Source organism: Rattus rattus, chromosome 11 (assembly GCF_011064425.1).
Source record: "Rattus rattus isolate New Zealand chromosome 11, Rrattus_CSIRO_v1, whole genome shotgun sequence".
NCBI classification, from domain to species: domain Eukaryota; kingdom Metazoa; phylum Chordata; class Mammalia; order Rodentia; family Muridae; genus Rattus; species Rattus rattus.
The window spans coordinates 67,711,962-67,717,871 of NC_046164.1; the positions used below are offsets into that span (position 1 = coordinate 67,711,962).

The 5,910-nt window shown below is 45.3% G+C and overlaps 1 pseudogene; it reads left to right on the forward strand.

Moving 5' to 3' along the window:
• Positions 1-473: 473 nt before the first annotated feature.
• LOC116912016 lies at positions 474-3,847 on the forward strand (annotated as a pseudogene).
• Positions 3,848-5,910: the final 2,063 nt, after the last annotated feature.

Below are 5,910 nucleotides of genomic sequence, written 5' to 3' on the forward strand. Positions count from 1 at the left end.
GACCCTGGTGGTAAGGGCACAGGTGAGCTGCCCTGAGGATGAGAGTGGGGCAGGGGGTAGGGGGTGCTGGTCCTGCCATTGCTTTGCTGTGAGGTGGCATGGGGCCTGGAAGTGATGCCCTCTCCTCTTTGTCCCTCACTACCTGCAGCAATTGGCGGTGCTGGCTCAGCCCCTCTCCAGCTGTGGCACTTGGGAGAGTGGGCTTTGCGTCTTGACTTGGTGGCCCAGTGGAGCTGGCTCTGGAGGCATGTTTGTGGGTGAGCCAGCCCTGAGGGTTGGCAGAGAGCTGGCTCTGCCTCCTGGGGACGGCAGCATTGGGTGGCCTAGCAGGAGCAGTGCTGGAGCACTCGCTTTCATGGTGCGAATAAGAGCAAGCCAGCAGGCTGGCCAGCTCAGCTGCCGCCCAGGCCCAGATCCAGAGCTCTGAGTTTGCCTACCCTCAAATCGACACCATCTGTGAATTGTTGGAGAGCATGAAAGGGACTGGTCCTGTGGATCCAAAGCTGCAGGATCTCCATGATATGGAGCAACAACGGGATAACCAGGAGGAGTCCTGGTGAGGATCCAATATTAATGGTGTCAGAGAAGTCAGAGACCTCAAATGAGAAAATGTTCAATGCAATGAACATTTGCAAGCAAAGTTGTATGGACAGAGAGGTGTACTGTAGAGTACACTATGATGCACTGTGACAGCTTCCATGATAAGATGGTTTCTATGGTTTGTTTTGTTTTGCTTATTTTGTTCATTTCTTTGTGTCTTTTTATTTTGACGGAAAGGTTGCAAGGGCGGAGGATAAATATAAGGGGACAGGGAGATAAGTGGGACTGGGGTACAGGATGTAAAACTCATAAAGAATCAATAAAAAGTAAAAAAAAAACAGTTTGGAAAATAGCAGCAAAAGAGACATCCAAATGTCTATATTTTATAAAAGCCACGACTTGAAACCTGCTCAGTCAAGTTGAAGCAGGAAACACAGAACCCAAGCCTTAGCAAAGGACTCCATTCTCCTCACCCCTTGCTGGGCTGCTGCTGATTGCTGCTGCTGCTGCTGCTGCTGCTGCTGCTGCTGAAATGTATATAAGAAATACTCTTTCTTCTTCTTCAGAAGATAGGGACCCCACTCCTCCCCCTCCTCCTCTCCTCCTCCTCCTCCTCCTCCTTCTTCTTCTTCCTTCTCTCCTCCTCCTCCTCCTTCTTCCCCCTTCCCCTCCTCCTCCTCCTCTTCCTCCTCCTCCTCCTCCTCCTCCTCCTTCTTCCCCTTCTCCCCTCCTCCTCCTCCTCCTCCTCCTTCTTCTTCTTCCCCTTCTTCCCCCCTTCCCTCCCCTCTCCTCTTCATCCTCCTCCTCTTCTTCCTCTTCCTCTTCTTCCTCCTGATCCTCTTCCTACTCCTGCTCCTTCTTTTGCAAAACCAAAATTGAAGTTCTATTCTCTAAAACAAACAGGGTGGTGTGGGAGCTGAGACCAATTTCCTAATGGTAAGCATTATCAGAGCTTCCACCGAGAGATACATCACCCTGTCTCTGTCTGTCTGTCTGTCTGTCTGTCTGTCCCAACCTGACCGGTGCCATGCTGTGAAACAAAACCCTCAGCCAGTTTTTCCTTCAAGGAAGAAGCCAAGCAACTAAGCACACTCCAACAACACAGCTGAAGTCAAAGAGGCCCCTGTGCTCCCCAGTGTGGCCCATTTCCAATAAAGGTAAAATATAGGTGTGGACTAATACACAAAAATCAATAGCCCCAAACAGGGTGCCAAGTGAGGCTCCCCAAAGACATGGGGCAATTCAGAGAAGAGCAGAGACCTCTAAAAGATTGAATTTGTCTCCTCTGACTACTGCAACCAAAAAGCAATAGAACAAGCTATCTTAGAATGATGGAGGAGTGGGAAGAGCTTTTGGAAACTAAAGGTTATTACCACCAACCTCCAATCCCATAAAAGTCCTGAAGGGATAAGGGAAAGAAATTGCAAAGACCCACCAGAAAAGGGACTAAGCCCAGTCTGACCAGGCAGTGGAGGCTCAAAAGAGCCCTGAGTTTACTGCGAATAGAGAGGTGTGCTGAGTGCTGTGGCACAGTGGTCCTGGCACACACAGAGGAGTCACGGCTAGTGAGACGGACTTAGTCAGGGTCCTCATTTCATAAAGGAGGACACTGACACACCACGACGAGGAATGACATTTGAAACTCCCACAGCTGCCGACTGGTGAGAACCAGCGGCAGACCTGGGTCTTTTCTCAATCTGTCGCCACAGCCATATACATGGCCGCTTCTCCCTGGGTATCCTGGAGCCACTCAGTTCTGTAAATGGTCTTATTCACAGACAAGATGCCACTAAAACTTTTAGTAGCTTAATTTTAGAACCAAACCACATATATCAACTGCAGAATTTCTACCAATGCTTCATAAGCGAGGGAGGTGCAGCTGATAAGGGTTAAAAAAAGAAGAAGAAGAAAGTTTTTTTAAGTGTTGCTCGGCCATTAGAGATTTCTCTGTTGGTTCGTTGGTGTCTAACTTCTTGAATTCTTTATATATTTTGGGCATTAGTCAGATGTAGTGTTGATGAATATCTTTTCCCAATCTGCAGGCTGCCATTTTGTCCTATTGACAGAGTCCTTTGCCTTACAGAAGCTTTTTAGTTTCATGAGGTCCCATTTATTTTTATTAATTGTTGATCTTAGCACCTGTGCATTGGTGTTCTGTTCAGGAAGTTGTCTCCTATACCAATAAAGTGGCTACCTCCTATAGCCACGCAGGACTTCCACTGGAGGGATAAGGACACCAGCCCAACCACTAAACTTAAAACCCAAAATGTCTTCTGCCTACAAGATGTGCAAGGTCAATAATGGAGCAGAGACAGAGGAAGTGTCAACCAATGACAGGCCCAGCCTGAGACCTATTCCATGGGCAAGAATCAATCCCTGACATTATTAATGATGCTCTGCTCTGCTTGCAGACAGGAGCCTATCATGACTGTCCTCTGAGAGGATCCACTCAGCATCGGACAGAAACAGATGCAGAGACCCAGAACCAAACATTAGATGGAGCTGAGGGAACCTTGTGGAAGAGTTGGGGGAAGGATTGAGGAACCCAAAGGGAACAGAGACTCCACAGGAAGACCAACAGAGTCAACGAACCTGGACCCTTGTGGGATCCCAGAGACTGAACCACCAACCAAAGAGCAAGGATGGGCTGGACCTAGGACATATGTTACAGATGTGCAGCTTGGTCTTCATGCAGGTTCTCCAACAACTGGAGCAGAGCTGTCCCTGACTGTGTTGCTTCTCTGTGGATTCTGTTCCCCTAACTAGGCCACCTTGTCTGGCCTCAGTTGCAGAGGATGCAAACCTCTGGTTTGATCAAAGAGACTATGTATTCATTGAATTTGGTGTTGAAGGCAGTAAAGATATTAATGTAAACTTTTTAAAAAAAAATCCAAACTTATTTTTGGTTGTCTTGAAGTGATAACTTAAATAAAGCTTTTAAATAAAGTTGATCTTTTCCCACTGTATTGGTCCAAATGATTCCAGGCACGAAAGAATGGACAGATCAATTTTATTTTGTTTGCAAAAAGAATCTGGCCAACTGTGGCCAAGGTTAACAAAGAAAGGGGCAAAGGTTAATTGACTTAGTATGGGCTTCAATAATTGGAAAGACTAGGAGGATGATTCAGATGTAGATATGTCTAATTTTGACCATCTCTCTGAGAAGATGGATCACATGGACCACATTGCCATGATGCTAATCTAGATTTTTCCAGAAGTATATGAAGCAGATGATGATTCCCAAGACAGTGATGAAAAAAAAATCTCAGATCTGGAGCAAGAAATGTTGTCATTGCCTGGATTTTGAGAAAGAAATGTAAGTTCTGTAGAGTTTTATAATTAAGAAAAATCCCTAAATTGATAGTTGTACTTGTCTCCTTTAATCCATTTCAACTTTATTTTTTTAAAAAAGGCTTTACTAAGGATCGATAATGTACCATTGTATGGGGTGATTTAAGACAGCTAAGGCAATATCTGTATGCATGAACATTTCCCATAATTCCACAAAGCAGCTGAGATCCTAGACAACTGAGAAAGCAGCTCTGATGAATAAATGCATCTCACCTAAGTCATCTTTCTTCCTAACAGTTACTTACGCGGCAGGAAGCTCTCAGCCTAGGGAAAGATAAAGGTCTTTAGACCTTATACTATGGCTCTTGAAGGAGGCAGAAACAAATTGACTGATATCTTAAACTGATGCCTTTCCAGAGGACCATTCAGAATTATTCCACTAAAGTTTATTTTTCAAAAATATGTACTTTACATCATTGTATGTGATCACTTGCCAGTATCCCTGTATATTTTAGCTAAAACTAGTGAGCGTTCTGACTTAAGATGGTTTTTGAAGCCTACACATTTGGTATTATTTAACTCTTAAGCATTTACGGTTGGAGCATGAAAGACTCAAAGGAAACTGTAGGTTGTTGATTTCAGTTTATGTTCATGACAGTGAAGATTTTTTTAAAAGTGGCTACATATACTAATTTTAAATGTCTAATATGCTATTGGATGATTAAGAAAGAGTGAAAAACAGAAAAGAAAAAGATTAATAGAATGGCAAAGTGCCAGTCAACTGTTCTCACCAAGGAATTCTGGAAACCACTTCAATGGAAGGCAGAAAGATTGTTCCCACCTTTGGCCGTGGCCATTCCATCTTATGAGGAGAATTTATCAACACAATGAAGTTCTTGGGGCGGACCTAAATTTGGAGACACTGGAATTAATATAATAAAAGACCCCTCTTTAAAGAATTGAGTACACATGGCAAGGCAAGCTCAAAATTAGGTGCAAAGGGCCTTGGAAGTAGCCTGAGAACCCCCAAGGACTTGAAATGTAGATAGTTTTCTCTTTATAGTCAGCCTCCCTGATGTCAAACCACAGGTGACATCAAGTCAAGAGGACTACGGAAACGGGAGGGAAAGGGACAACCTGTAGAGCACATAGGCTACACTATCCTGCTTCAAAGGAAAGAGTAAATGATGCCCAAGACCATGTACTTACACGTAGTTGTAAAAGCACACCTGGACAGGGGTGTGAAACTAAGGGAACTTCCTCCTTGTCCTCTCCCATCCCATCCAGGACCACTGCAGTGGCTCTGATTCCTTGTCAGCCCAACTGGCCTTAGGATCACCTAGGAGACACCCCTCTGAGCATGTCTGTAAGGTGGGTTCCAGATTGGTTTAACTGAAGATGGACAGCTCGTGCTGAATACAGGCAACACCACCCCTTGTGCTAGGATCTTGGACTTAAAAAAAAGGAAAGAAAACAAGAGAGTGAGCTGAGCAGCAGGGCTCATCTGTTTCCTAGCTGGATAAAATCTGACCAGTACCCTTATGGTCTGATCACCATGCCTGCCCTGGCATGAGAGACTGTACCCTAAATCTGTGAGCTAAATCTTCCTCTAAGTTACTTTGGTCAGGTGTTTGGTCACGCCTAATACCACTGCTTATCTTTGATCATGTTCATGGGGGATCCTTTAAAATGATCAATTAGTCGCATGACACTGGTCCAGTATAGCAGCTTCCTGCCTCAGCTGCCACCTTCGTACACACCGATGGCCAAAAGTTGAGCAGTATGAAAGTAGAATACCCTAACAGTCTCTGGGTGACACAAAGCTGGACTTATCCGTGCCTCAAGACCAGAGGAGACTCGACAACACCTGCTGTCCCACACCTGTTCAAGGAGACTGACTGCATAGCACCTGCCAGCACCAACTTGCTCACAGGGACTGACCAACACCTGCTGTCACATACCTGTTCAGGGATCCTGGGCAGTACCTGTCACATACCTGCTTACGGGGTACCAGCCAGCACCTTATGTCTCATACCTGTTCAGGGAAACTGCAGCCCCTGCTATCACACACCTACCTGC